This window comes from Elephas maximus, chromosome 8 (genome assembly GCF_024166365.1).
Source record: "Elephas maximus indicus isolate mEleMax1 chromosome 8, mEleMax1 primary haplotype, whole genome shotgun sequence".
Lineage (NCBI taxonomy): Eukaryota > Metazoa > Chordata > Mammalia > Proboscidea > Elephantidae > Elephas > Elephas maximus.
Window position 1 is genome coordinate 25,870,140 of NC_064826.1, and position 22,080 is coordinate 25,892,219.

Sequence of the window (22,080 nt, forward strand, 5' to 3'; positions counted from 1 at the left end):
GCTCACCCAAGTAGGTTTAATGGCATAAAACATTTGATGTCTTCTGTATCATTGTCCTTGGCTGGTGCAAATTGTTAACGTGGCTGTTAACAGAAAGATTGGAGGTTCGAGTCCACCCAGAGGTGCCTAGGAAAAAGGCCTGATGATCTGCTTCTGAAAAATCAGCTATCGAAAACCCTACGGAGCATAGTTCTACTCTGACACACATGGGATCGCCATGAGTCAGAATCGACTCGATGACAACTGGACCTGGACCGTATCAGTAAAGTGAAATGCATTCTGCTTATGCCTAGCACAGCGAGGATAGGGTATATCAAAAACCTTTGTCCTTTGGCTGAGTGCCCAGCACACAGACCCCTCCATCTGTAGTGACTTCTCCACCATGTGAGTCTTGATGGAAGGCAGAGTCCAGATTTCATTGTTGTTGCCTTGTGTCCTCGAGTCGATTCCAAAAGGTTGGTGGTTCAAACCCACCCAGTGGTACCTCAGAAGAAAAGTTGTAGAAATCTGCTTCCATAAAGTATACAGCCAAGAAAACCCTATGGAACAGTTTTACTGTGTCACAAATAGGGTCGACAATGAGCCATATTTCATCAAATAAGTCAAAACGTCCAAGTACTTTCTCAGCCTTCCTTGAAGCTAGGGTGCTGGCACGTGACCTGGGCCAAGCCAGTTCTATGCAACCCACTCCAGACTTTGAATAGGGGTCTTGGGAATTAAAAAGATTGGTGTTGGAGTCAGTAGTGACAGTAATTCCAGGGCGCAGGAGCAGCAGTGCCTGTGGGGACATTCAGAACCTGGTGTCCCCGGTGCTAATGTTAAGTGGCAGCATTGTCCTCGTGGGACAGCACTTTTCTGCTCAAGTCAGTAAAGTTTTGTCTCAGTTGCTTACAACCAGAAACTCTGAGGGAAACAGGCTCTTGCCATGCACTCTGTGGGTTGTGATTATGTCCTCGAGCAGTTATCTATAATATGTAATTACGATGCCTCACCACCAGGTGTCACCAGCCTAACTTGATAGCGCTTCCCGAGTCTAAGACACTGAGGTAAATAAAAATTTTAAAGAATTTAGAAAACCTTATTAAAAATATTTAACGAGTCCTAACTAAATGGATACATGCTAAATATTAGTTTTTAAGAGCTATGGATAGAGGTATTTTCTTTATTCATTCATTCAGTAAATACCTTTATCCTCCGCAACACAAAGATGAGTAAAATAATCCCACTTAGTAACATAAAATAAGGCGTCCCTGGGTACTGCAAACGGCTAAGCCCTCAACTACTAGCTGAAAGGTTGGCGGTTTGAACCCACCCAGAAGCACCTTGAGAGACAGGCCTGGCAACCTGCTGCCAAAAGGTCACAACCTTGGAAAAAACCCTATGGAGCAGTTCTCTGCACACATGGAGTCACCGTCAGAATTGTCTCAACAGCAACAAATAACAACGACATGAAATATATTATACTGAAGGTATACATTATGGTTTGAAGAGAAGAGTGTTTTCAATGAAATCTAATTTTATGAGTGTAAAATAACGGTCCTCAAATCTGCTCCTAATCTTTATCAATTATACTCTGCCTCAGGGTAAGAAAAATGAATTTGCATATGGATGGATTAATGGGGGGGGGCTTTTCTTTAAACCTAAATCTCAGTCCTTGTTAGAGAAAGTCATGCACGTGCACAAAAATCTATTCTAGCGGGATACTCTCTGCTTTTTGTTTTAATCAAAACATAGCTTTCCACTGATGAATGTTTCCCCTTTGGCCATGCCGGCCCGTCACTACCACAGAAAGTCTTCCTTTATTACACAGTTACCAAGTGATTCTATTCTCTGACCCAGGGACATTATTATTCTCCTATTCTGGTTACCTGGAGGTGCATGTTACATGCCAGGTGGCAGGCATAGCTGCTGATAAATAATGAGCGGGGCACAGTAAATACTGGCGAAATAAATAAGTCAAGTTCACGCCTACGGTCTTGTGTTTGCTGTATCCTGTGTTTCTGCTTCCCAGGCAGTCAGGCCACTGCCGCTGCCCCTCCCCCCCCGCTCCCCACCACCACCACCCGCCCTTCGCTCTCCAGGTTAAACTCCTCGGCTTGCTGCCAGGGCCTTCACTCCGCGCCTCCCAGACACTTCTTCGGCCTCCTCAAAGCCGCGCTACCCCATGCAATCTGGTTGGCTGCTTCTCCTCCCTTCCTTCCTTCACCAGGGAACTTCTCCAGACCTGCCCTTCCAAAAGTACCTCCAGCATTTCTCCTGAACCCCTTTTCCTCACCCCACACACACCATCAAAATCCCCACTGCTCAGCTCTACCTGGATCTTGACTAGTTGTTGTAGCATAGCCATGTGTGTAATTACCCACACTTCACAGTGAGTCATCAGAGCACCTTCCCCCCTCACCCCTCTGGTAATCCTTCCAGGAAGGTTTGCACTTTTAACAGCTCTCTAACCAGTTACTGAGAAGTTGATTCTGACTCTTGGTGACCCCTTGTGTGTCAGAGTAGAACTGTGCGCCATAGGGTTTTCAGTGGTTAGTTTTTTTGGACGTAGATTGTCAGGACTTCTGAGGCACCTCCGAGTGGACTCTCGAACCTCTAACATTTCAGTTGGCAACCAAGCACGTTACCCATTTGCACCACTGTCTTAGTTATTTAGTGCTGCTGTAACAGAAATACCACAAGTGGATGGTTTTAACAAAGAGAAATTTACTCTTTCACAGTCTAGGAGGCTAGAAGTCTGAATTCAGGGTACAGCTCCAGGGGAAGGCTTTCTCTCTGTGGGCTCTGGGGGAAGGTCCTTGTCATCACTCTCATCCTGGTCGAAGATCTTCTCAGAGCAGGGACCCCAGGTCCAAAGGATATGCTATGCCCCCAGTGCTTCTTTCTTGGTGGCATCAGGTCCCCATGTCTCTCTGATCACTTCTGTCTTTTATATCTCAAAAGAGATTGACTCAAAATACAATCTAATCTTGTAGGTTGATTGAGTCCTGGCTCATTAATATGACTGCCTATAATCCTGCCTCATTAACATCATAGAGGTAGGATTTACAACACACAGGAAAACTACATGAGATAACAAAATGGTGGGCAATCACACAATACTGGGAATCATGGCCTAGCCAAGTTGACACACGTTTTGGGGGGACACGATTCAATCCATAACAACCACCTACTTGGTAAGTTTTAGAATGAGTTGGGAAGATACTGGGAGTGGGGAGGAGTAAGGTGTTTAACCTGGGCTTGTCCCCTAAATTTTGTCACCCAGTTTTCTCTTCTTAGGAGTAAGGTTTGTTCTGAGAGCATGTATGAAGGACCAGTTCCCTTCCCTCAACAGGGAAACTTCTGTGAGAACACTTTGAAGGACTCTTCTGGTGGCGTAATGGTTAAGGGCTCATCTGCTAACCAAAAGGTCAGCAGTTTGAATCCACCAGCCACTCCTTGGAAACCCTGGGGTACTGTTCCACTCTGTCCTATAGGGGAGCTAGGAGTCAGAATCAAAAATTAAAAAATCAACTGGTTTGATTTTTGGTTTGGACAAAAGTTTGCCAGCAAAATGACACACGTCTGTGAAAGCCAAAGAGTAAAGGGAGGTAGCTTTCTCCTCAGACTCCTCTCCAGGTAGAAGGAAGAGCACAGTGAAAAAGGCTTAGCTGCTGCTGTGTTTACCTTGGGGAGTCCCTGGGCAGTGCAAACAGTTAAGTGCTCCAGTACTAACCAAAAGGTTGACGGTTCAAACTCACCTAGAGGCGCCTGAGAAGAAAGACCTAGAGATCTGCTTCCCAAAGATCACAGCCTTGAAAACCCTATTGAGCAGTTCTACTCTGCACCCATGGGATCACCATGAGTTGGAATTGACTTGGCGGCAACAACATTGACCTTGGCCTCACCTATTCTGACCTTCTGGCCCCACTGAGAAGGGAATGTGACAAAAAGCAACCAAGGTGGGCACTACCTTGTTTCAAACAGGCCCAGGGCCTCACCTCAATACCTTGTCCTGGTGGTGAAGGAGATGGTTAGGTGGGTAGGGGGGTTCCCCTGGTGGAGGCAGGCAGGTCACCTGTGAATATATAAGTCAGCAAAGAAGTTTCTACGCCCTACTTATTCCTAGTCCCCCTCTCGTACCTTCCCCACAAAATCTTTGTTGCTTGTGAGAAACTAAAAAAAAAAAAAAAAGAGAGAGAGTAGTCCTTGCCCTTCAGAAGCTGGCCTGGCACTCATAGGCCATGTTGTTCTTCTGTTGTTGTTAGGTCCTGTTGAGTCATTTCCCACTCATAGCAACCCTACAGGACAGAGTAGAGCTGCCCCATAATGTTTCCGAGGAGCGGCTGGTAGATTTGAACTGCCAACCTTTTGGTTAGCAGCCAAGTTTTAACCACTATGCCACCAGGGCTCCATTTTCCTACTAGACATAAACAATCTCACAGTTTACCAACCTCACACAAAGTCACCCTGAGACCATGATAAATACCAAACATCCTCTCTCTTGCTAATGAGTGGCTGCTAGTTCTTTATCGAATCACATAATCACCCTGCTTTCTGATAGCATCTAATTTAGAGCAGGCCCCCACTTTCTTAGACCAAATAATCCCCCCAAAGCCCAAATTCTATAGTGAAACCCCCAAAACCCAAACCCATTGCCACTGAGTTGATTCTGTCAGAAAGAATTGCCCCACAAGGTTTCCAAGGCTGTAATCACTACGGAAGCAGACTGCTACATCTTCCTCCCATGGAGCAGCTGGTGGATTCGAACCATCAACCTACTCGTAGCCAAGTGTTTAACCACTGCATGACCAGGGCTTCTCTCAAAATCCTATAGTAAGCTATTTTTAACACACTGTTACTGAGAAATCCCACAGTTCCACCATAGTGTGTGTTCTCCATCGATGTAACAAGTAATATGCCCGACATGTTTAAATACAGCTGTGTTCCTGGTGGTCTTTGGCTGAAGGACATTGACACCTGTGCAACCTCAGTGGCACTTAGTGTTCATTCATAGCTGAGTTCAGGAAATGTTTATTAAGAACCTCATATGTTTGGCCCCCATTCTAAGTGATATTCATTTACTGTATTTTTATGCAAATAACATATGGCTTCTACATTTGTTTGCTTAGCCACATGCCCCTCACCGAGGTATTTTCATAAGCAACACTTTGCCGATTTTTTTTTTTACATGTTGCTGTAAAAACAAATCAACGAATTAACAAAGCAATGCTATGTCTTTTTGTCTGAGGTGACTTGGGTCACACCTGGTAGCCTAAGAATTTAAGAAGGGAGCTTTAGGGTACATGATACCAGCTTAGCCTTCAGATGGGCAGTCAGCAATGACTAGATGATGAAGTTCCAGTGAAAACTCTGACACCAAGGCTCAGGTGAGCGTCTCTTGTTGGCAGTATTCCGTGCGTATCATCACACATCGCTGCCAGGGAACTAATTCTGTCCACAGCTTCATGGAGAGGGGACTCTGGATGCTCCACATCTAGAACTTCTCTGGACTCTGCCCTGTGTCCTTCCCTTGGCTGATTTAGCTGCAATAAACCATAACCGTAAGCATAACAGCTTTTAGTGAGTTCTGGGAATCCTTCTAGCAAATTATCAAATTAACAGTGGTTTGGGGGACCCTTGGACTTGGCGATTATTGACAAAAGTAAGGTTGGTCTTATGGACCGTGCTCCCTCAAACGTTGCAGTGTTCCATACTCATCTTTAAGATTATAGGGAATACTCTAGGCATCTCTCTCTTAATATTAATGTATTAACAGAGGGATTTGATTTTCCAAGTCTACAACTCTTTTGTTTATTTTTTCATGATATTGGCATTTTGTTTCAAAACTTTTAAGATGGCACACGTCTGCCCCTAAATCCATAAAGGTTTATCATGAAGGTATCATGAAAATCACGATTTCCCAAGAAACCCATTAATTATAATCTTTTGTTTCCAATCCTTCAAGGAAAAAACTGATCGAACTGATCACTGTTGCCAATAAAAAAAAGTATGCATAAATATTTATCAGAATGGAAAACAAAACAGGGCCACAGGGTTCAAAGCTTTGTCCTCGATTCTTCAGAACTAGTTGTTAATCATGGAGCCCTGGTGGCATAGTATTTAAGCATTTGGCTGCTAACCAAAAGGTCGACAGTTTGAATCCACCAGCTGCTCTTTGGAAGCCTTATAGGACAGTTCTACTCTGTCCTATAGGGTCGCTATGAGTTGGAATCAACTTGACGGCAATGGATTTTGGGTTTTTGGTTCTAATAAAAACTTACTAGAAGAACAACCAATAATGGACATCCCTTTTTTTTTCTCTCTCTCTCTCTCTCTGATGGATGTTACTACCTTAATCTGATTGTTAGTGATGGTTCTCAAATTCTTCTCTCTTGAAATACCAATGTTTTGCAAACTGGATCTAAGTGCCAGAAGGAAGGAAAAAAAAATTAATGGATAAATGTTTCTCAATTAAGTTTTTCCCATAATTTTCTTCTTAAAATCTCAGTGCCTATTAATACGCAGTATAATCCATCTGAAAATCTCTTTAAACCCCATACTTCAGCCTTACCTACTGAATTTTATCATAGCTCTATTTCCTGTCTTTATGAAAGAACATTGTTGTCCCTCCATCTGAACAAATTCTAGAATTACTGTGGTATCTTGATTGTATAAAACTGCTCCCTTCCCACGTTCTTAAGAACAACTTAAATTTTGTAAGCTTCTGGAAACAGCTATTCAGTGTTACTGGTGCTAATCCAAAATTCACTATTATTCGATGTGAAAGGCTACATTTTTTATGAAGCAAGAACGGAAGCATTTTCAAGAAATACAATCCAAAAGACAATTTTCTTTATGTAAGAGTATATACTTAGTCTTTATCGAAAAGTATTACACCTCTGTTAGTACTTGAAATTTCTTGCAACCAAGATCAACATCTTTCTTGGAAAAGCACACAAAGTCTATGAACCATATTTTAAATAAACTGTCATCCTGTTCGTTACCTCCTTAAAGAAACATTGTTGTTGTTATTAGGTACCATTGTGTTGGTTCTAACACATGGTGACCCCATGTATAACAGAAGGAAACGTTACCCAGTCCTGTGCCATCGTCACAATAGTAGGTATGTGTGAGCCTGTGATGGTTAAAATTGTATGTCACGTTGGCTGGGCCATGATTCTCTGTGTTTATATGTGATCACTCCCGTGATGGAATCTTCTCTGAGAAGCCAATCAGTTGAAAGGGACTTTCCTTGGATGTGTGATCTACATCTGAATATAAGCAGATATTCTGGCTTTTTGCTTGCTCTCGATCCTGAGTCTGCCTCCTATTCCTCTGACCTCCAGTTCTTGGGAGTTGAGATATCAGTTTATCTGCTGATATTGGGATTCATGGATCTTCACAGCCTGTGAGCTGGAGCCCTACTCTCTGACCTGCCAAAGTTGGGTTCGCCGCCCTCTGCAGCTACGTGAATCAGAAGAAGCCTCTATCCTGATCCATGGACTTGAGACATTCCAGCCTCTACAACTGAGTAAGTTGCTTCCTTGATGTAAATCTCTCTATATTTACATTTATACGCTTTACTGATTTTGCTTCTCTGGAGAACCTAGCCTAAGACAGAGCACAAAATAACTTTAAGTTGATTTAAATCTTCAGCTTTCTAATGAGAGTCGTTAATCTATGAAGCAATCTAGTGGCTGTGAAAAGTTGCTTAAAAAAAAAAAAAAACATTGCTATGGAGTCAGTTCTAACTCATAGTGACCCTACAGGACAGAGTAGAACTGCTCCATAGTGTTTCCAGGGCTGTGACCTTTAAGGAAGCAGACTGCCACATCGTTCTCCTGTGGAGCCAGCATACCATCCTTGGATTGCTTCTATAGGATTTCATTTACCTGAGTATGAACTTAATTTCTGTCATGCTTAAGTCACTTATTTTAGGCTTTCTGTCACTTGCAGTGAATATTAATCTTAACTCACATGCACCATAATACATATGCTTTTTTATCTCCTTAAAAAAAATTTTTTTTTCTTTTTTTTAATATGTTTGAATGTTTGAAAATTCATATGATAAAGTTAAAGTTTGCATATTTTGAATAGGAAATGCAAAAATAAAGTGACTTTCTTTTTTATTGTGTTAAATATATATATATATATGTATATAACAAGGGCTTCGAGCCAGTTCTTCCCAATTCAATCATAGCCAACAAAGCAAAACTGGCACAGACCTATGTTTCTTTAATTTTTAAAAAAATTTGGGTGCTCCGAACTGGTAACCAGAACAGGAAAAATTACAGGTCAAAGCCTTGCTGAAAAGCTAATCTCCCTCTTAGAAAACAAGGACAGGACACACACTATATAGCAAATAAATCTCTCGTCCATTGGTTTTTGAGCAGAGATGGAAGCAGCAGTGCCTGGCTCAAAGATGAAAGCCTACCACACTGCTTTGAATGTGTGTAGCTCTCTGCAGTCCTATCAATAAACCAATGTCACACATCAGGTTCCTGAAAGGGGTCACAACGCCTCTTCTGCGTCTTCTATTCCAGGGCTTTGACCTGTAATTTTTCCCATTCCAGTTACCAGTCCAGAGCACCCAAATTGAAAAAAATTTGGATATGTGCTGGTTTTGCTTTGTTGGCCATAGTCATGACCGACAAAGAACCAGTTTAAACAGTTCAAAGCTCTATATAAAACAAAATACTTGCTGTTACAACATTTTTTACATATACAATTCAGTGACATTAGTTATGTTCATTATATTGGGACTTTATTGATTATGGGCAGTCCCTGGGTTATGAATGTCCAACTTATGGACATCTTGTACTTAAGAATGGTCTTCCATAAAGACTATCACATTAAAATTTGAGTTAAATACAATGGTTCATAATAACAAACGCACACACTACTTTGTGGCACTCATGAAAACATTGCATAGTTTGGAAGTGTTTGTTAAGTGTTTTATATGCATAGAAAGACAGAATATGTACTATTCACTAAAACAAACATTTGACTAACTGATGTTAAATAAGAACCATATGAACCTGTTCCAACTTACATACAAATTTGACTTAACGACAGACTCTGGAATGAAATTCATTAGTAACCTGGGGACTGCCTGTTGTTGTGTACCATTGTTTCAATTCTACTCATAACAACCATCCAGGACAGAGTTAAATTGTCCCATAGGATATCCAAGGCTGTAATCTTTACGGAAGCAGATTGCCACATCTACCTCCCGCCATGGAGTAGCTAGTGGGTTTGAGCCACTTACCTTTTGGTTAGCAACTGAGTGCTTAACCACTGCACCACTAGGTCTCCTTGAAAAATTACTTAAACACTTTCAATGTCCATCTTCAAAATTTTAACTTAAGCATTTGATAAAGTCCAACACCCTTTCCTGATAAAAAACTCTCAATAAAATAAGAACAGAAGGGAAATTCCTTAACATAATAAATGGCATCTATACAAAACCAACAGCCAAAATTATTCTCAATAGAGAGAGATTAAACCATTCCCCCTGAGAATGGGAATAAGACGAGGATGCCGTTTATCACCACTCCTGTTTAATATTGTTCTGGAAGTCCTAGCTAGAGCAATAGGGCAAAAAAAAAAAAAAAAAAAAAAGAAAAGAAAGGCCATCCAAACTGGAAAAGAAGAAGTAAAACTACCCCTATTTGCAGATGTTATGATCCTATACATAGAGAACCCGAAAGAGTCCACCAGAAAACTGCTAGAACTAATAGAAAGATTTAGCAGAGTAGCAGGATAAAAGATCAACATACAAAAATCAGTTGGAGTCCTATACAGCAACAAAGAGAACTTCAAAAAGGAAATCAGGAAAACAACCATTTATAATAGCCCCTAAAAAGATAAAATACCTGGGAATGAATCTAACCAGGGATGTAAAAGACCTATATAAATGAAACTACAAAACACTATTGCAAGAAATCAAAAGAGACCTACATAAATGAAAAAACATACCATACTCATGGATTTGAAGACTCATCATCGTGAAAATGTCAATCCTACCCCAAAATGGTCTACAGATATAACACAATCTCGATCCAAATACCAATAGGATTCTTTAACCAGGTGGAAAAACTAAGTATTAACTTTATGTGGAAAGGAAAGAGGCCCCAGATAAGCAAAGCATTATTAAAGAAAAAGAACAAAGTAGGAGACTTCACACTATCTGATCTCAGAACCTACTATACAACCATAGTAGTCAAAACACCTTGATAGTGACACAATGACAGGCACATAGACCAATGGAACAGAATAAAGAACCCAGGTGTAAATCTATCAACCTACGGTCAGCTGATCTTTGACAAAGGACCAATGTTCGTTAAATGGGGGAAAAGATAGTTTTTTTTTTTTTTTCATTGTACTTTAGATGAAGGTTTACAGAAAAAACTAGTTACTCATCAGACGGTTAGTATACACATTGTTCTATGACATTGGTTAACCACACTGCTACATGTCAACACTCTCCCTTCTCAACCCTAGGTTCCCTATTACCAGCTTTCCTACTCCCTTCTGCTTTCCAGTCCCTGCCCCAGGGCTAGTGCGCCCCTTTAGTCTTGTTTTGTTCCATAGGCCTGTCCAGTCTTTGGCTGAAGGGTGAACCTCAGGAGGACCTTGTTACTGAGCTGAAAGGGTGTTCATGGGCCATGCTCTCAGGGTTTCTCCAGTCTCTGTCAGGCCAGCAAGTCTGGTCTTTCCTTTTGAGTTAGAATTTTGTTCAGCATTTTTCTCCAGCTCTGTCTGGGACCCTCTATTGTGATACCTGTCGGAGCAGTCAATGGTGGTAGCTGGACACCATCTCATTGTTCTGGGCTCAGTCTGGTGGAAGCTGTGGTAGATGTGGTCCATTAGTATTTTGCACTAATCTTTCCCTTGTATTTTTAGTTTTCTTCATTATTCCTTGCTCCTGAAGGGGTGAGACCAGTGGAGTAACCTAGATGGCCACTCACAGGCTTTTAAGACCCCAGACACTACTCACCAAAGTATAATGTAGAACATATTTTTTATAAATTATGTTATGCCAATTGAGCTAGATGTTCCCCGAGGTCATGGTCCCCACAGCCCTCAGCCCAGCAATTCAGTTCCTCAGGGAGTTTGGATGTTTCTATGGAGCTATTATGACCTTGCCTTGTACAGGTTGTGCTGGCTTCCCCAGAAGACAGTCTTTTCAACAAATCGTGCTGGCAAAACTGGATGTTCATCTGTAAAAAAATGAAAGGCCCGTATCTCATACTGTACACTAAAACTAACTCAGAATGGATCAAAGACCTAAATATAAAACCTAAAACAATAAAGACCATGGAAGAAAAAATAGGGACAATGCTAGAGGCCCTAATACATGGCATGAATACAATATAAACCATAACTAGCAATACACAAACACCTGAAGATAATCTAGATAACCAGGAGTTCCTAAAAATCAAACACGCTCATCAAAAGACTTTACAAAAAAAGTAAAACGAGAACCTACAGACTGGGAAAAAAAAAATTTGTCTATGACATATCCAACAAGTGTCTAATCTCTAAAATCTATAAGGGTATATTTAATCTCTAAAATCTATAAAATACTTCAGCAATTCAACAACAAAAAGACAATCCAATTGAAAAATAGGCGAAGGGTATGAACAGACAGTTCACCAAAGAAGCCATTCAGGTGGCTAACAGACACATGAGGAAATGCTCACCATCATTACCCATTACAGAAATGCAAATCAAAACTACTATGGGATACCATCACACCCCAACATTACTGGCATGAATAAAAGAAAAAAAAACAGGAAATAACAAATGTTGGAGAAGTTGTGGTAAGATTGGAACTCTTATACATTACTGGTGGGAACATAAAATGGTACAACCACTATGAAAAACAATACAGTGCTTCTTTAAAAAAGCTAGAAATAGAAATAACATATGATCCAATAATTCTACTCCTATACCCTTATACCCTAGAGAAATAAGAGTCATCACAAAAATAGACATATATGCACACCCACATTCATTGCAGAATTATTCACAATGCACAAAGATGGAAACAACCTAATTGCCCATCAACAGATGAATGGATAAACTAATTATGGAACATACAATGGATGAGGAAGAAGGAAGAAGAAGAATTGAGGCCTGTGAATTATGGTATTAGCAAAGAATATTGAATGTACCATGGACTGCCAAAAGAACAAACAAATCTGTCTTGGAAGAAATACATCTAGAATATGCCTTAGAAGCAAGGATGGTGAGACTTCATGTCACATACTTTGGACGGCTCTACTCTGTCCTACAGGGTCGCTATGAGTTGGAATTGAATCAACTTGATGACAGTGGGCTTGGTTTGGTATAGAGGCACAGCTTCGTAGAGAAGTTTAGATTTTTGTTACAAAGATCATGTTTTATAACGTTACTTGAGAAAATGGTACACATTTCTGTAATCTGGCAAGAAAAAGCCTTCTTCAGGGAATAAGAAAGTGGTTTGTTTTGTCTTTGTTTCCTTTTTGGAATTGAACACCACCAGCTGGAGCTTTAAGTTAGGGGTGTATTCTGACAGGTGGGTATTAGCAGCTAATTATTACAGGTTGGTTGATTATCTATGATAAAGAAAAACTAACTGTGGCTAATGGTTTAGTAGTAACTTAGCAGGAACACTAACTATAGGTTTGAAGAAGTTTATTAGTGTTATTAAGCCTCACAAATTGGAGTGCATATTATCAGTACATTATTTATTACAAAGGAAAATGTTCTGCAGAGTAATAGGCCTTATCTGATTGTAAACATGGCAAAACTCTAGTTACAACAGATGAAACTGTTTGCAGGATTTGGATATGAAAAAGATGCTTTGGTTGTTCTTATTTCCTTGACTGTGATTTAGCCAACCTACTTTTTAAATAACTCAGGAAGTTGGAATCTACCTGTTCAAATTCAGATAGTTTTTATTTGGATTTTTTTTTAAGCATTTCAATTTCATTGTATTTCATCCAATTATACCCTTTTGACGAAGACTAACTTCTGACCTTGTCTTTTATTCTTCAGTGGTTACTCTTTAATTTTTAATTGCTTTTTATTCTTCCTCAAACTTTCCATTTGAAAATCCCTTTTCAAAGCTGATTCATTTTTTAAAGTTCTGTCCAACTACCCTCGTGTGTTTACAACACAGAATAAAAGCATCTCAGTACAATATGATGGTAGCCTTTATAGAGGTTAAGATCTTATACTTTGCAGCCAGTTACCATTATCAGCACACTAGATAAAGCTTCATTGTCTCACCCATTCTATTTTTATTTTTATTGTGTTAGCTTGCCTTACCTTCTTATCATAAGCCTGTCTTTTTGTGAGGCTAAGGGTATGATGATTAGACATGATAGTGTTTTATATGTGCATAGTATTGACTTCTGTTCTCTGCTCTCAGCTCGGCTTTTGAAGATAATAATTTTGAACTAGAACTTAAATTCTAATTTTCTATTGTATGAATATGGAATGGAATCTTGCCCACCATCCCTACCTGCACACCTGTGCAACCTGGTAGCCCTCTGGCTGACATTTTCATATAAAACAGATTTTTCTCACCTGAATGAGAATTCATCTGAATTAGATTGCTGTTTGAACATCTCACCACTATGGTCAAACCTTCTGGTATTTAATTGATTCATGCCTGAGTGCTACGGATTGAATTGTATCCCCCCAAAATATGTCAACTTGGCTAGGCCATGATTCCCAGTATTGTGTGGTTATCTACCATTTTGTGATCTGATGTGATTTTCCTGTGTGTTATAAATTCTAATCTCTGTGATGTTAATGAGACAGGACTCAATCTATAAGATAAAGTTGTATCTTCAGTCAATCTCCTTTGACGTATAAAAAGAGAAGCAAGCAGAAAAGAGAAGTACCTCATTACTACCAAGCAAAAAGAGATAGGAGCAGAATGTGTCCTTTGGACCTAGGTTCCCTGTGCTTAGAAGCTCCTAGACCAGGGGAAGAGTGATGACAAGGACCTTCCCCGAGAGCCAACAGAGAGAGAAAGCCTTCCCCTGGAGCTGGTGCCCTGAATTTGGGCTTCTAGTCTCTTAGACTGTGAGAGAATAAATGTCTGTTTGTTAAAGGCATCCACTTGTGGTATTACTAGAGAATTATGACACTGAGTTTGCAATGCCCTTTGGACACTGCACCTTGAATTTCCTGGCTGTTCATTCCAGTGTCAGTTTCAGATGCTTGATTTATTCTTGTTTCTCATCAGGTCATCTCTCTTGAACCTCTCTGTGTCCAGTTCTCACTTCCTTCTCTCACTGGCCAAGATTCTGAGATCCCAGAATGCCTTGTGGTTTGGCCAGCCACACTTTATGGCATGCACCCTCTGTTAGACTATGAACTCGCTAAAAGTAAGGGGAATTTACTCATGTTTTTATCTTGTTGTGAACAATATAGTGCTTTAAGTGCAGTTAGCATACTATAAGTGCTTGTTGAAATGAGTTGAATTGATTGGAGAGCTAATGAATATTTCCCTGGGTACAAGCAGTATTCATAATCAAAATACTTACCAAAGAAATGCTTCTATATATGTGCAATGGTTCTATGTGTCAACATGGCTAGGCTATATTGCCATTGTGTGTCTTTGAGTCAACCCCACGTGACAGAGTAGAGCTGCCCCATAGGGCTTTCTAGACTGTAATCTTCATGTAGTATCCTGTGGAGCAGCTAATGTGTTCAAACCCCTGACCTTTTTGTTAGCAGCCAACTACTGAACCATTGCACCACTGGAGCTATACCAAAACTAGAACCAAACCCTTGCTGTCAAGCCGATTCCAACTCATAGCCACCCTATAGAACAGAGTAGAACTGCCCCATAGGGTTTCCAAGGAGTGGCTAGTGGGTTCAAATTACTGACCTTTTGGTTAACAGCCAAAAGCTCTTAACCACTGTGTCACCAGGGCACCTGGCTAGGCTGTAGTACCCAGTTATTCAATCAAACATTAATCTAGATGTTACTGTGAAGGTATTTTTAGATGTGGTTAACATCTACATGCAGGCAACATTAAGTAAAGGAGATAGTCCTCAATAATTGGGAGGGCCTGATTCCATCAGTTGAAAGGATCTCAGAGTGGAACTGAGGTTTCCTTGAGGAAGAAATTCCACCTGTGGAATGCAATGTCATCTCCTGACCAAGAATTTCCAGCCTGCCCTTCCTTATGGCCTGTCCTACAGATCTTGGACTTGCCTAGCCAACGCCCTACACATAAGCCAATTCTTTGCAACAAATCACCACACCCTAATCCCTATGCATCAGCACTATTTAAAAAGCTTCCCAGGTGATTCTAATGTATAGCCAGGGTTGACAACCAATCTTACATACCCACTTAGTCCACAATCATGAAGCAAATACCTTTAAACAGCTTCAACCTGAAATATCCCTATCAACCTTCGGTAAACTTGACTGTAAACTGTCAAGCCTGTCAAAATTAAGCAATCTAAACAGACGTAGCACACAAAGAAAGAGCTGGTGAAATTGTGTTTTCCTGTACTTTCCTTCACTTCTAAGGTTTGGATTTTGTATGACTAGCTACATAGGTATCCCAAATCTCCTTCAAAGGCAGTAGGCTTCCACTTCAGGTTCACCAACCGAGCAAATGGTGAAGCTCCAGATGCTGCAGTTAAATGTACGTCAGCCTGATTTCCTCCAGGTTTCAAAAGCAAGTAGTTAATGTGTACCCAGTGAATTATGCTTTGTTTCTATTTAATAAACCAAAAACTAATAATAATTTTTTGAAGCACCAAATATCAACTAATCATTAGTTTGCATGAGTTTTTAAAAAGATCATTAGAGAACTCTACTTCAGTTGCCCATTCACATTATATGAGAACTGTGCTACATTTGGGTATTAAAACCAAAACACCAAAGCTGTTGCCATCAAGTCAATTTACTCATAGCGTCCCTGCAGGGCGGAGTTGAACTGCCCCATAGGGTTTCCAAGGAGCAAAATTTGAACTGCTGCCCTCTTGGTTTGCACATGACCTCTTAACCACTATGCCACCAGGGTTTCCAATTTGGATATTAGTAGAGAAAATTGAGTTTCTGCATTAATTATAATAACATATGCTAGCCATAAGTGTGCAATAAACACAATTAAATCTTAATGTCTGTTCAAGACTTTTTCAAGACTGCTGATTGCATGTAGTCTAATTACACAAACCATATCATTTTTTATTATAATTTGTGTCATTGTTGTTAAGAATATACACATCAGAACATACACCAATTCATGTACATGTTTCTACATGTACAATTCAGTGACATTGATTACATTCTTCAAGTCATACAACCATTCTTACCTTCCTTTTCTGAGTTGTTCCTACCCTATTAAAATAAACTCAAAACCCACCAAATCCATAGCCGTAGAGTTGATTCTAACCTACAGCAACCCTATAGGACAGAGTAGAACTGCCCCATAGGGTTCCAAAGAGCAACTGGTGGATTCAAATTGCCAACATTTTGGTTAGTAGCTGAGCTCTTTACCACTGCACCATCAGGACTCCTACATAAACTTACTGTTCCCTAAATTTCCTATCTAATCCTTCAAGTTGCTCTTGTCGATTTGATCTGATATATATAGATCTTAAAAGAACACAATGCTTAAGGCAGATATTCTTTACTAGTTAAGGTAAATTATTCTCACAAATCATTTAATTTTTTTATTGTGTTTTAGGTGAAAGTTTACAGTGCAAATTAGTTTTTCATTCAAAAAAATTTATACCCAAATTGTTTTGTGACATTGGTTGCAATCCCCACAATAAGTCAGCACTCTTCTTTTGCTTTCCACCCTGGGTTCTCCGTTTTCATTTGTCCAGTTTTCCTGTCCCTTCCTGCCTTCTTGTATTTGCTTCTGGCTAGGCGCTGCTCATTTGGTCTCGTATACTTGGTTGAACTAAGAAGCATGTTCCTGAAGAGTATTATTGTTTGTTTTATAGACCTGCCTAATCTTTGGCTGAAAGGTGGACTTCGAGAGTTTCTTCAGTTCTGAGTTAGCAGGGTGTCTGGGTGCCACAATCTTGGGGGCTCCTCCAGTCTCTGTCAGATCAATAAGTCTGGTCTTTTTTTTGTGAATTTGAATCTTGTTCTACATTTTTGTCCCGCTCTGTCGGGGACTATCTATTATGATCCCTGTCAGAGCAGTCTGTGGTGGTAGCAGGGCACCATCTAGTTCTTCTGGGCTCAGGCTGGTGGAGACTGTGGTTCATAAGGTCCATTAGTCCTTTGGACTAGTATTTCCCTTGTGTCTTTGATCTTCTTCAATCTGTTTTGCTCTGAACATGATGGGACTAATAAATGTATCTTAGATGGCCACTCACAAGCTTTTAAGACCCCAGACGCTACTCATCTAAGTAGGATACAGAACATTTCCTTTATGAATTATGCGATGCAAATTCACCTAGATGTCCCCCAAAACCATGGTACAAACCATATAATTTGGTAATATTTGAAATAGATTTTAATTGCCAAATGTAACCCTTGAGAGGATCTCCTAATACAATAAGGAGATTCAATGATTTTCCCATCACTTAGTTGGACTAAGAATGTGATAAAGGTTGGCCAGAAATGCCTATGACAAAGGGACAAACAATCCCACCCTAGGACAAGAGTCAATCTTTGTAACACCCAATATATCTATGGAATATTGTTCCCTGAATAATAGGATTTTTTTTTTTTTTTAATACACACGATAAAAGAGAAATGGGCTTCATTTATTTGGGTCTACTATGAACATGGGAACTTTAAGTGAGAAGCTTTTTTCTATGAAGAAAACAACTGCAAATAGTTCCCGTTAGAAATTCACAGGATCTGCAATCCTATCGTGCATAGAAAAACTCAAGGAATGTGCTAAGCTAAGGAGACTAAGATTTCAATTAACAAGTAAATATAGATGACGGCCTAAGTGTAAATAAAATTTTAATTACTGAATTTGCTAAAGCTCTTTCCAAGAGAGAATCAGGTTCACACAGAAGTTTACTTGCTAAGGAATACACTACATATTATGACTCTCAAAAAAAAAAAAAAATCATAAAGGGTATGAATCCTGTGTCTCTGCACATGAATTTTTACCACTGATTATTTCTTTTTTATAGTTTTCTTAACTTCCTCCATTTAACAGTGTGATGGTTAAGACTATGTGTCAATTTGGCTGGGCCATGATTCTCAGTGGTTTGGCAGATATTATGTAATCATCCTACATTTTATGACCTGATGTGATCGGCCAATCAGCTGAAAGGAGAGTTTCCTTGGAGTGTGGCCTGCATCCAATATATATGGATGTTTTGGCAAAGCTCTCTCTCTCTGGATCCTGCATTCGACTCGTCATTCTCTCACCTCTGGTTCTTAGGATGTAAGCCAGCAGCCTACCACCCGATCTGCAGATTTTGGGATTCAGTGCTCCTGCAGCCTGTGAGCCAGAAGCCTGCAGTCTGACCTGCCAGTTTTGGTTCCTCAGCCCCTGCAACCATGTGAGTCAGGAGAAGCCTCCAGCCTGACACCTGACCCAGTGATTTGGGACCTGCCAGACTCCACAACTGAGTGAATGAGCCATTTCCTTGAACTAAATCTCTCTCTCTATTTTACCTGTTTATATATATGTGTGTGTGTTGGTGGGTGGGTGGGTGTGTATACTTCCCTGGTTTTGTTCCTCTAAGGAACCTGGCCTAAGACAAACACCTTTTCAACTCTTTGCTTATGACTGTACTTACATTGATTAAAAAATTTGAATACTTCAACAAGAGATCTTCCTGCCACCTTCAAAATGAAATCTAATTTGCAAAGAAGACTGAAATAGATCATGTAACTATGCTTTCCTGGATATTTCTAAATAACATAGTGTTATAGCCGTAAGATATATATCTCAAGTAATAATGGTGTTAATGTTACATTTATTCTGGGAATTCAGAAAGCCCTGAAACAAATAGCTCAACCCTGGGTCATTCTAATCTACTTGACTGAACTGTATGAGGGTCACAGGCTACTGTGAAAGAGAAAACACATGAGAAACATTGGAAGGGAGGTTTTGTGTAAACAGGAAAATAGAGAATCAAACATTACAATAATTGGAGTCAAAATATGCCAATGAAGAGATAAAAGTTTTGTCCTGTGAGGCTTCTTTTTTGGCTTAGTTTTAATGTGAGGTGTTTAGGGGAGAAAAAAGAGTCTACAGATCAGAGTCAGGAGCCCTGGTGGTGCAGTGGCTAAGCACTCAGCTGCTAACTAAAGGGTTGGTGGTTCAAACCCACCAGCTGCTCCACAGGAGAATGATGTGGCAGTCTGCTTCCACAAAGAGTTCAGCCTTGGAAACCCTATGAGGCAGTTCTACTCTGTCCTATAGGGTTGTTATGAGTTGAAATTGACTTGATGGCATCAGGTTTGGTTCTTTTGGTTTAGATCAAAATCAGTTACTCAATAGCTAACAAATGGACTTAGAGATATCAAGTTTGATTGCCTAAAGTATCTTATTCAATTAATAATTTCTCAAATTTTTCACTTCATCTTTGAAGGAGACAAGCTTTTTTCCCCATTATTAGGAAGTTGTCTTGGCTTTAAAATTTTCTCCTTCAATAGATTAAATTATTTAAGATTTATCTTTTTCATATATTTAAGCACTTGTTCTTAATTTTCTGGAAAAATTCTAAATTTCTTTCCCTCTCTCTCTCTTACTCTTTCCAGATAGGTAGGTAGGTAGGTAGATGGATAGATGGATAGGTGGATAGATGGGTAGATAGGTGATAGGTAGATAGATAGATAGATAGATAGATAGATAGACAGATAGATATTGTCTTCCCAATTCCTAAGAGATTTTCTGTTTTGAAGTGCCTGTTGATTACTATCTCTATATGTTCAGTCCCTTTATTATTATGTGGAAAGGTATTTTAAAGCTTATTTTTATGGCCAATAAACAGCTATTCTCTGAACCCTTTTTAAATGTCATATGTCTCCTTAAAATTGCAATACTTTTTCCAAATAACAGTCCTCTAGTACTGCCCGTAGCGGTATAATAACTATAGAACACATCTTTTAAAACACATTATGCAAAAATCTTGATCAAATAAAGAAATACGCTTATAGTCTAATGGAAGTTATTGATGTCCACAAAATTAGTCTGAGGAATCCTTCACTGCCATCAGTTATGAAAAATTTAAAACATGTGCCTCGCGCACAAAGCCATATGTTCGACTGCTTAATTACAGTTAGTTTATTAGCCTGCTTTGGGAAATATACTTTGAAGTTATTACCAGGCAAGTATTAGGTTATGATAATCCAACATATTGCAAGAAGCTGCTTTTCAGGAGATTGCACATGAAGAGAAGAAATGAAGCAAGGCTTGAGTCGTCATTAAAGTAGACTCATTTTCAAATACAAATTTATATTTAGAAAATTAACTGAAAATCAACTTATAACTATCAGTGAAAAACGTATTTTTTAACATGTTAGGTTCCTAAAAACAAGTTCACATTTTGAAAGGTAGGACATTTGGCAAGTAAATGCAGTCAAGCAATTTATGCTAGAAAAGAAATTGCGGGACTCCAAGAAGTTAGCCAAAATTTGTTTTCCTCTAATGCCCCTAAGAAAGCATATTTCTAAAAACAGTCCTTAGAATTTTTCAAGCAGAACAAAAAGTATATTTTACCTTTGCTTTTGTTTGGTGCTGGTCCTTTAGTCACCTGATGGAAAGTAGAGGTTGAGTGGCAAAGGATGCCCTGTCACGGTTCAGGGAAACATGTCATTACAGGGATGACTCAGGCCTCTAAGTTAAACGAGAGGCTTGCATTAAATCTCTTTATAACCAAAGTCAGACTCTCTTAAAAGTGTCTTGGTATAACTGGCCATTGCTTTCTTAAAATACCCAATTTAAATTCACTGGCTTAGAAAGGAAGAAAGAAAACTTTGATTGAGACTTTTATTTGGGAAAACAGGGAAATAAAGAATACTATATGTTTAAGATTTCCAGATTAAAGAGAAAAAAGGGGTCAAGTGCTTGCATATTACAACATGTATTATTAAAAAAAAAAGAACATCCTAATATGGATGGAAGAATTGACTCTTACTAGGCCTAATAGGTATCATCCTCGGTAATGACAACATTAATTTACTAGGACTAATCGTTGAAAAGGAGTCCCTGGGTGGTACAAACAGTTAAGCACTTGATACTAATGAAAGTTGGTAGATCGAATTCCACCAAAGGTGGAAGAAAGACCTGGCTATCTACTTCCAAAATATCGCAGCCATTGAAAACCCTGTGGAGCACAGTTCTACCCTGCCACACGTGGAGCTGCCATGAGTCAAAATCACCGAAACAACAAAAAGTGGCCTAAAATGGCAAACTGAGCAGATACATCATCTTCAGCACATTTCCGTAGAATAAATTCCATATAAAGTAGAAAACAAGAAGGGATAGCATGACTCAAAGACTGAAAACAGACGGAATTGAATAAATGAGAATTTTTTAATAAGGAAAAGCAAATATAGTAGAAAGTCACTCTAAGAGTATGGGCTGCTCCTTCCATGACAGAGAGAGAGAAGCAGAAACACCTCAAGCTTGGAGGCAGCAGATCCAAAAAACAAGAGGATAGAGGTCCAATTCTCAGACCAATCAACCAAAATACTGCTTCCAGTACAGCAAATCTAGGCATTCTACTTCCCAGAGTATATAGAATGGCAAGCAGCAGAGACATGTGACCCTAGAACATTTAAACACTGTAAAAAGATCTTCCTAGGTGGGGCTAAGGATTTGGATGTTGAACCAAATATAAAAGCAAAAGCTTGATAGAGCTGGGTCTCGGTGGAGGTCACAGAGGGGATAAAAAAGGAAAGGCTGCTAACCCATGAGGGAATTACACTCCTCTCCCACAATAATTTTCTCCTTACTTTGATAATTGTGGGGGTTCCTACCAACCTGCCTGTTTTCTACCCACATGCTCCAGATAGAATCTTACTCGTCAACATGCCCCTGTCCCTTTCACAGAATTGGCAGTCTCCCCTACCATTGAACACAGAACCCTGCTGATTCTATGTTGGATTTTTGTTTGTTCGTTTAACAAACCAAAATTTTGAAGAAA